Source organism: Bombus vancouverensis, unplaced genomic scaffold (assembly GCF_051014615.1).
Source record: "Bombus vancouverensis nearcticus unplaced genomic scaffold, iyBomVanc1_principal scaffold0037, whole genome shotgun sequence".
Classification (NCBI taxonomy): Eukaryota; Metazoa; Arthropoda; class Insecta; order Hymenoptera; family Apidae; genus Bombus; species Bombus vancouverensis.
Genome location: NW_027468928.1, coordinates 621,493 through 631,992, shown reverse-complemented (window position 1 = coordinate 631,992; position 10,500 = coordinate 621,493). Strand labels below are relative to the sequence as shown.

Below are 10,500 nucleotides of genomic sequence, written 5' to 3'. Positions count from 1 at the left end.
TGCGAAATTCAACGCGCGAGCGAAAATTTATTAATTAATTAATAAAAAGCATAGAAAATTAGCTAGAAAATTAAATAGAAAAATAGTCGGTCGTAGTATGTTTTACAATGTTTCTTGTCGCTTTCTCGCTTTCTCGCTTCATTTAGCGAATAGTTCTTACGGTATATGATGCATATTACGTTACGAAGGAAAGAAAAGACTTGTATCATGAGTATTTCTGGAATATGTTCAAGGACTGAACGGTAATTGCAGAAGAAATAAGGTAATACGAAATTTATCGGTAATATGAAATTTAGCATATACGCGTAGTTAGGAAAGTTATTTTCTTTTTATCGTACGATTCGATCCGTCCTATCCGCCACAGTCCGAAAACTATATTTTCTGAAACTGTATTTAAAGATAACATCTTCCGTAGAAAATGACAAAACCGAAACAATGTTTTTTTCTCCTTTCGTATCTGATTAATAAATAATCTCGTGTAAAGATATATTATACGTTTTTGTGTGTGTGTGTGCGTGTGTGTGTTTGAACGATATCGCAAATTTCTTCGCATCTTGGATAAATATTTGGTCACTGTGATTTACAATACTCGATTTACAAAGTAACCATGGTAGTTTTTAGTAGGTATTAAGATTAAGCGATTTGGAACGAATTAACGACGAATTGGAGGTAACGTTTAAGCGATAGCGTTTTTCACGAGAAATCAGCGTATTATAAATTTGCGTCTGTTGAAAGACGTAGCAACGTGTTGCCTGGACATACATAATTAACGGTATTGACGCATCCAGAGTATCACGCGCATCCACGTTCTGTAACGGACAAAGAACGGAATTTCGTATAATAATTTTTGTTTTCCCTTGCTCGGTGCATTATATCGTGTTGCATGATCGCCGAGTTACAAACAAAAGATACGAGTACGAAGCGCGTTTATGTTTCCGCGCGAAGGTCGATCGGTGGTTCTGCGGGACTGGAAGTGAACGGGATGAATAATGTACGCGCTCACAAACTCTAAGTCGGACTCTTTGTTAATAAAACGCCTAATATTCACTGATCGTAAGGCGTTACTCTCTTCGTCGATGAGATCGCAAGAAAGAATGAGTTTCCGTCCCGATCTCACCGACAGCTCACCGACAACGAGACTGCCGACACGTTCGTCGGCGAGCCGTTCGTCAACGAGACTCCTCGCAAACGAGACACCAGCTTTATGTCCAAGCACAACATCTTTCCACTCTCTCTTCTCTTTCCTCTTTAATTTCCCCCTTTAAATAGTTTTCCCGCCATCTTTACCGATGCACAGTTTCCGTTTCCGTTTCCACGATCTCGTAATTGCTCGAAACAGCACCTTTCTTCTACTCGAAATGTTCACCTTTAATCCGATCCGGTAAAAAACGTCCGTCTTATTATACGCGAGATATTAACGTGTACAGCGTCATTTTCCTACCAAAGCCACAGCAACGACAGAAAATCGTAGAAAGCACGTCGTACACTTTCGTCGTGTGCGAAAACTTTGCACACTGCAACCTTCCGATAATACGTCGATACCGTAGCTTCCCCCGTAGCTCTGTTACGTTACGTTCTCTGTTACGTTCAGAGATGTCGAATCGATCCGATTCGAGGATCGTTTCCGAAATTTCATTATTAAGAGAAGGTCGACCGATAACCAGATTCGAATTCCCTTGCCTCGAATCCGTATTTCCAGAAACAGAGTCGGAATTACTCTGTCAACACCTTACCACGACCAGTATTCCGTTCGCATAATTATAATAATTTCTCGGTTCATCCTCATTAAGAGCTACAACGAATTCCAATACTTGGCCAGCGTAACTGTAGCCACCAACTGTTGCAACGGCTACGAAAAGTATTTGTACGTCCTTCTAAGTATTACAGCATTTACTATTTTATTACTATTTAATTGCGCTCGAATATACAAAGTTTCGTATCTTTACTCGTTTAGTCGTATGTATTTTCATACGACAGCGAGAAATTTATTTTCCAAAAACGAATTCGAACGCTACAAAGCGAGCGTTAGCGAGTTTTACATTTCATTCCGATTTATACGTAGATGCTGAATTTTGTATATACGTAGCTGGAAAATCGCTCGAGGGCGAAAGATGCGACAATTCCGAACAAAAGTAGCAAAGTAGTAGCAAAAGTAGCAAATGTAACAAGAAATCTGGATAACAGTCTAAACTACAGCCTTAAACAGAGATCTCCGAGTATATAACGAACTTGATACCATCGCTAGTTATCCGTTGAAAGCTTCGAGGTTCGTAGCATTGGTGCCAAGTTGCGTGATTTATTACCATCGATAAACCACCTTTTTTAAACATGCTGTGTTACGCCGGGCCTCTCTGCCTGGCCCAGGTCACACACCGCGGGCCAGACGGACACCAGATGTCCGCTTTTCCGTACGGCGTACCCTCAATATCCTTAAGCACCCGTCATAAACCCGAGTCACTTGCCTGCTAAGGTCCTTCAAAACAAACAAACATCTGTGTCCGAAGCATTTCTAAAGACTATTGTCTACCACGGCGGGACAAGGGAAAGTTAGTTTTTTTCACGTGCGCTGCAACTTTCCTCCCACTAACCACTTTCTGTCGAGGGCAGTTAAGACCCTTCGTTTAACCAATTAAAAACGAAGCCTATTCCCTCACTCTCCTAAATAACATCGGCACCAACAAATCCGATGGTCCCGTGCGCTAGACACACCCATCCTTAGCTTTCCTCGGACACAGCATCGTCACTCAACTTCACTTCTTCTACAGCGTTGGAAAAGTCAACTACTAAGTATACGCTAATGCCCAGTGGGGCAGTCTAAGCATAACGCGAGAGTCGGTCTCGGTATTGTCGAGCATACACTTCGTCTCTTAAATATCTTATAGTGCTCCGTCCACTAATACACTAAATCTAATTATAAGAGCCCTGCTCTAACGCACATATCTACCTTAGCTTCGTGCGACAAGTTGTTAATTACTTATTTCTCTACGTCAGTGTAATCTAAGTGCTGGAAACATATAATTTATAATTCTGTGAATCACAGGGTTATACAACCTCAATCGCCCCTATTATCTCAACGGAAATCAGGGGATCGATCAACTCGTGGTGTCGATTGTTATAATCGTAACGGGGATTTACGACCCCCGTTGACGTCTCTCCTTGCGATTACGTCTCCCCGCGATTGGTCGGAGAAACATGCTGGCTGTCGGACGCGCGCGGACATCGATATCATTGACCGAGTTTCCCTGTTCCGCAGGTCTCTAACCCTTTTGAAGATCGTGGCTACATAATGGAAAAGAGTACCGACGACACTGACCGAGTCCCTTTGCCTTTGCTTTCCTCTCACTTTTTGCTTAACCAGATCTTTCACGTTGAACGAAGCGGCAGTCGATAGGTTGATTTTAATAATCAGACTTCTCTTCCTCTCTCTCTCTCTCTCCCTTTCACTCAGCTTTGGCACGTTGAAGCTCGGTTATCGCGCCTGGATTGTAAGCGCCCTCCTCCTCCTCCTCCTCCTCCACAAAAAAAAATGCGTCCGATTATTCGATGTAGGAAAGTAAGAGAGATAAAAAAAAAAATGTACTTCTATTATCGATAATTGACAAGAGAGATCTTTTTCTCACAGTCTAAAAGATATTCGATGCTGAATCGGTTAATATAATTTCTGCCTTTCCACTTCCTCAACCCTACGATTTTTCTCAACGCGGGATCGAGCGTTCGCTTGACTGTAAAAAATTTCATTTTCAATTCGATTAATTTTATTTATCGATCGTTATCGACGACAGAGACGTACGCGTGTTTTAAGAACGAACGAAGAAAGAACGTTTTAAGGAACGATATTACTTCGATATTCACGATATCGATATGAATAATTTTCACTTTTCGTTATTAATTTCCCAACTATTTCAAATGACACCGTATAATTCGCAAAAATATCGATCGTCTTGCAACAACAAAGCGTCGATCCCTTCGTTTTTTCTCCCCTTTCTCGTAAAAAAAATCTTCAAAGTATCAAACGGGCATATACTCGTTGGTTAAATACACAAAAATTCAAATCTTTCGTTTACGAATTTCGTAACGTTCTATGCAGTTTCGTTCACACTGCGAAAAGCGCCAAGATCTTCGGGCAATCGTTTTCATTACCTATTTTACGATGCCCTTTTCGTCGCATTGCGACCACCGTCACCATTATTTGATCGTCGAACGACTCTAAAACGAATCGATCTCACATTATCTTCCAATGGAAAGGCTTTCTTACAGGCTCATACCCGTCACATAGCCACCAAACAGTTTCATTATCGATGATTCTCACGGTCGATCATCGACGATCAACGGTTCGTTCGAGCGTAATAGCTGCACATAGCCACTGTCGTCGAGTTCGTGTCCGGACGACCTGGATCTCGGCCGTCGTCGATTCAGCCTACGTATCGTATCGATGGGAAAAAGAAAAACGAAAAGGCGCGGATAGAAAACGCGAGTGAAACGATAACACACGGTAGCAGTGACGTTACCGCGTCGGTAAGCACGAAATCGATAAATTGTGACGAATCGATCGAGTATCGGATGGATGAAAAATCGAAGAATTTGCCACGGGTCTCCAACCCCTACTGACAGAGTCAGGACACGACCCTTTCCGAACGAGGATGCAGCGAGTCACGATCAGAGAGCAAGTACTCTTACTAACACGGCGACTCGACGACTGGCGCCACGTCGTCGAGCTCATTGGCTCTCTTTCGCGACCCTCCTCTGACGCCCTCCGCCCCTCTCTACCGAGATCTATCTCGTACGCTTTCTGTCTTACCGCGGTGGCTTCGTTCCTTTTCTGTTCGCGACCTGTACGTGCGTGCTCTCTCTATGCATACGCCTGTCTCCTTCTACCCTACCAACCGACCTACGTGACGGCGCGGCGACGCGGCGACGCCGCACCGCAACGCGCTCTCTCCCTCGCGTTTTATATCGGCCAAACTTTTTATCCTCCTCGAATTCTGCGCTTTGCACATTTTTCCAGCATTACATATAGATTGAATTAAAAAAGTTGCTTAAAAATTATACCGCTACTACTATACAATACTATACTATACTATGCTATGCTATGCTATGCTATGCTATGCTATGCTATGCTATGCTATGCTATGCTATGCTATGCTATGCTATGCTATGCTATGCTATGCTATGCTATGCTATGCTATGCTATGCTATGCTATGCTATGCTATGCTATGCTATGCTATGCTATGCTATGCTATGCTATGCTATGCTATGCTATGCTATGCTATGCTATGCTATGCTATGCTATGCTATGCTATGCTATGCTATGCTATGCTATGCTATGCTATGCTATGCTATGCTATGCTATGCTATGCTATGCTATGCTATGCTATGCTATGCTATGCTATGCTATGCTATGCTATGCTATGCTATGCTATGCTATGCTATGCTATGCTATGCTATGCTATGCTATGCTATGCTATGCTATGCTATGCTATGCTATGCTATGCTATGCTATGCTATGCTATGCTATGCTATGCTATGCTATGCTATGCTATGCTATGCTATGCTATGCTATGCTATGCTATGCTATGCTATGCTATGCTATGCTATGCTATGCTATGCTATGCTATGCTATGCTATGCTATGCTATGCTATGCTATGCTATGCTATGCTATGCTATGCTATGCTATGCTATGCTATGCTATGCTATGCTATGCTATGCTATGCTATGCTATGCTATGCTATGCTATGCTATGCTATGCTATGCTATGCTATGCTATGCTATGCTATGTGGAAATAACATTTTTAAAAACATCTATTTACTTTGTCAATAATATAATTCGCATAGTATAATTCTTAAGGCATTGTAGCGCGAGATTCTTCTGCACTTACTACAGATCTAAAAGCGAAGCGATCCATAGAACGTATATAATATGCAAAAATATCGAAATTATCCAAAGTATACAAATTATTAGATGAAATAATTTTCTATCTAGATTACATCTTTTTAATTATATTCGGCAAAATATACAATGTTATAAATATTCGATATTGCTTATTTTATTATTAATAAGCCCAATAAGCCGAACGAGCTTAAAACCAACATTTTAACTGTTTTATTATGTTTATTTTTAAAATAACATAGAAACAAACTAACTTTAAGTTATAAGATCAAATAAATTATTTTCGAGCAATTTTCCACTTTAGTCGACTGCTTCAAACGAATTATGATAACGAATAATACGGATATTTTCTTCTGCCTATTTCTTTCATTTTTTCCCTTACTCTAGTTAATTGGTACTGTACTTGTTACTGCAATAGCAGGTATTATGGTGTTGTTTTTGCGAATATAGTTCTATGTATTAATTAGCCAATTAATATCGGAGAATAATTGGAGATAAGATCGAAATAAGATTGCGCTTCAGGGTATAATTTGTTTAATCTGGAATATAAAAATATTAGATATATGTATGCATACTTGATTTGCAAGTTGCTATTTTGTTAAACATTTTCGTTGCCAATAACAATACGTATATATTAATAATCAGATACTATGTATATTATTATTACTTACTACTTTAGATGAATGATGAACGATAGTTTGGTTTATTCATTGAGTAAGCTCGGTGGTTTAGTTCATATTCTTTACCTTCGGCGTACACAGTTATTGTTTGCACCGAAGGGTGGCGTTAAATACTCCGCCCTAATCAATCGATCCAAGCGTTCAATGACGGCCATTTGATAAAACAATTCTCTCTGCGGTTAAGATATTTTTGCAAAAGCATTCTAGTTTCTTTTATACCAATCGTAAGATATCGAAAATCATTTATCTCTCCTAATTAATTCCTTACCTACAGTTAAACTAATAATTTATGATAATTACTCTATTCATTTATATCAATTTATTCATAGAATGTATTCATGGAATCAAGGGAGCAAGTGCAATTTAGATCAAAGCCAACCAGTTTTCATCATCCATTGATGCGTGCTACCATTGGTAAGTCGCATGGTTTCGTTTCTTCGACGGTAAGTTCAATGTTCATGTATAATTATTTGGAACCACATGCTGTACCTATTCTAATTGATAAATTTCAATACATACGCCGTGAGACACCGTGGAATGCGTGCGTTTTAGCCTTAATTATTCGTAAGATAGATTAGTCTATGTTAAGAGCATTGTGAGCTCATCGTGTACAATGATACTTATCCATCTTGCAAGGAAAATTAAAATTCTATTCTCTTTTTCTGCCGAAACACGCGTCCATTGATTCTTCCGAAAGATCGCAAACTCGTTCGTTCGTGCCGTGATTTTTATTTGATTTTCCGATTGATTGCAGTTTCTCTTTGGCTTCTGCCTACTTTTAGGGGCACATACAGCGTCAGTAGCTTCATTTTCTTTCTCTCGTCCCAGGTTAGACAAATGTGTCTTTGGTGCCGAATGCAAACCAGTGGGGCTACGAATTATCGTACTGTAATATCGTAGAATAGATTTGAATTAGAGATCGGTTGAAATTAGAAAGCACCGTGTACGTCGTCTTTTGTGGTTTGTTTACATCCAAGAGCGCCTAGTAACAGCGACGCGAGAAAGGATAAGCAGTGTCAAAACAGAGGTACGGTTTCATATTTCAAGGAATCGAGAGGCCAAAGTATGTGAGCCGAAAAGTGTGTGTGTGTGAGAGGACGAGAGCAAGAGCGAGCACGACCGGGCAGGATTGTATTGGCGAAGAGCAGAGCTAATTGAGTCGTTGAAGAGTAGAGTCGTTAGAGCTTTCGAGTCGTTGAAGAGTAGAGTCGTTAGAGGTTTCGAGTCGTCGAAGAGTAGAGTCGTGAGAATTGATAGAGTTGTAGAGAGAGAGAGTGTGTGTGTTAGATTCGTTGTGACGAGAGTGATCAAATAACTGTAAAGTTATTTGATATAGATACGAGTATTGCATTTAGTTCCGTTAAATAAATATCGTTCTCTGTCCAATTTATATCTGTATATTCAGTTTAATATTAATAAATTGTAAGTAAGCGAAAAAAATTTCTATCCTTATTTTTCGATGTTACAGTACGATGTTTATAAAGATGGATGTAATCATTGTGTGAGATATAGATATTGCGCGATGTATCCTTTGTTTGAAATTTGGAAAGATTCGTGTAAGATCGTTTTGTGTAGATCGTTTGACTTTCCGTATCTGCTTGTATCTCCGTCATCCTTCCCACCACGCCACTTTGGAAGCTGCTCAGCGAAACTAAAGTGCGACGAGTCCATTCAGTCGTCTTCTTTTCTATCGATAACATGGATCACGTTGCGTCAGGTTTGTAACCTATTCTAACCTATTAGCGGCGTCACTTCTTCATTACTGTCATTACTATATTTTTTACTATCGTTTATATCTCGTTATTAATATCGTTTAATCAATCCACGTTTATTTAACGATTTGTCGAACATTCAGATAATGAAATTAGGTGGTTTTCTGAAATTTTTTGTTTGTATCTCTCTTTAATCGTCTATTTACAAAATGATACTGTTACCGATAGCTTGTATCGTAAGCTTTCGTAATAAAATCGTTATTGATCGTTTGATCGTATTTTCATGTAATTATTTTATACATTTCTAGTTTGTTTTTGTGCAGGTTATCGATCGATGGCGGGGATAATATAGAAGTAACAGGAATATTAATATATGGACGCAACGACGATCAACGATCAGTCTGATGAATTTTCATGGAAATCTGGTAACGTTTAATTTATTTTAACTAAGACTTTAAGCTTGCACAGTTGTTCATTTAATTTGTGAATTGTAAGAAACCTCAAGTATGTCAGAGGACATAGTGATATTGCTACAAAAGCGACTAGACAGATAGAGAGCTACATGTGATTTTATCGTATTTTTTTAACCCTTTCGCTTCGGCAATCCAGTCCGCCGAAGTACTGTCACTGAACGGAAACGCGCGCCAGAAATACGCACAGTGTGCGTGGCTACTGTATATACGTTTTCCTAAGTCTTAAATAATAATAATTCTTGTAAGAACCGTATACGAAATATCGTTTCACTGTCAATGGATTTAGTAGATTTTTTAGCACGAAACAATATACGATTTTGATGTTGTTTCAAGAACGAGTAACTTAAAGAAGTGATTAATCCAGTATGTCAATAAAATCAAGGGAAAATGTTCTGTCGATAACGAAAAAATATATTAATGACCACAGATAGAATTTGTATATGCATTTTTGCATTTTTGTCAAATTTTGTCTTCCAAAAACAACTTTTTAATATTCCTACTTTATCTACTTTTGCTAAAATACATTAAACACATTTCAATACTAAACTAAAGATCTTTAAACTTAAAAATGACTTTTGCTTATTCCCATGTCACAAACAATTGGCTTTAATAATTATCGATCAATACTCTCTTATTCGTAAGCACATCAGCATATTCGATCCATGCAAATTCACGTAAAATGTTACTACTTCCTGCCTTTCGTTACATGTATCTTAATAAATTGTATCTTATTAAATCTTAATAAATATGAGTCTTGATAAAAAGAAGTTACTTTTTACGTAGACCAAACCTAGTTCTATTATTAAGCGCGTAAGCAGATAAGATGAAGATGAAATAAAGGCAAAGCTAAAAAATAACGACTATATATTTTCATGCTTCAGCGTTGAAAACTTATGTGGGTGAAACGCTAGAATTGACTGGAGTTCTTCGACAAGAAATGGGCACTTGTCTTTGCATAGACAGCAACAATGTGCCTCCGACAGTCAGCAAACGTTACTCTCTACAAGTTCACTGTATGTATTATTAAGCGCTTATCATAGAGTTATTATACAAATATATTTGCAATTATCATTCTTATATATTATACAAGGTGAATCAGAACACGTGGAAAATATGGCAGAGGTTGATTCTGAATACTGAAATAAGAAGAAAATTTTATATAACATAATATGCCTAATATGACCATACGTTCCGCTTATAGCTTGTTTTGCGATGCTAAACATTACACAGATGAACGATTTCTTGGAAAATAGATAAATCGTGTTGGCCTTATTTCCGGACCAATACGCTCTTCGGATCCGAATCCGTTCGATTATTAAATACGGGGGCGTTTAAAATCTCTTACTTATAAAACGTTAGTTGACGTGACGATCAAAATTTTCGACAAATTCGTGTAAGCTGTTCGAACAAGATGGACGATCTATGACGCGACGCATTCGCGTTTCCGTAGAAACTGGAACTGGTCGATTCGAGTAATTTCTCTAAAGATGGGTAAGAAAGTACTGTGACACAAAGCAAGCGTCTACTCGAAAAAGTTTATACGAAATTTTCTTCTTATTTTAATGCGCTGAATCAGCCCCTGCTTGCCTGGAAGCTTTCCACATGTCTCGAACTTTATCATACCGATCCACTAGGTAAACAAAATAAAAGCCTGCCAAGCACTGTGGCGGCACGGGCCACGGAACTTTTCAACGGCTCCGGATGCAAAGCGCGACGCCGCCAAAGCGCAACACCGACGTGCCCAAT

General features: G+C 39.0%; 1 long non-coding RNA gene across 1 annotated transcript; it reads left to right on the top strand.

Moving 5' to 3' along the window:
• Window positions 1–6,961: 6,961 nt before the first annotated feature.
• Window positions 6,962–9,760, top strand: LOC117163012 (uncharacterized). The gene is made up of 4 exons (XR_013061157.1): window positions 6,962–7,012; window positions 8,145–8,286; window positions 8,605–8,706; window positions 9,636–9,760. It is a non-coding gene; the product is annotated as an uncharacterized LOC117163012 (long non-coding RNA).
• Window positions 9,761–10,500: the final 740 nt, after the last annotated feature.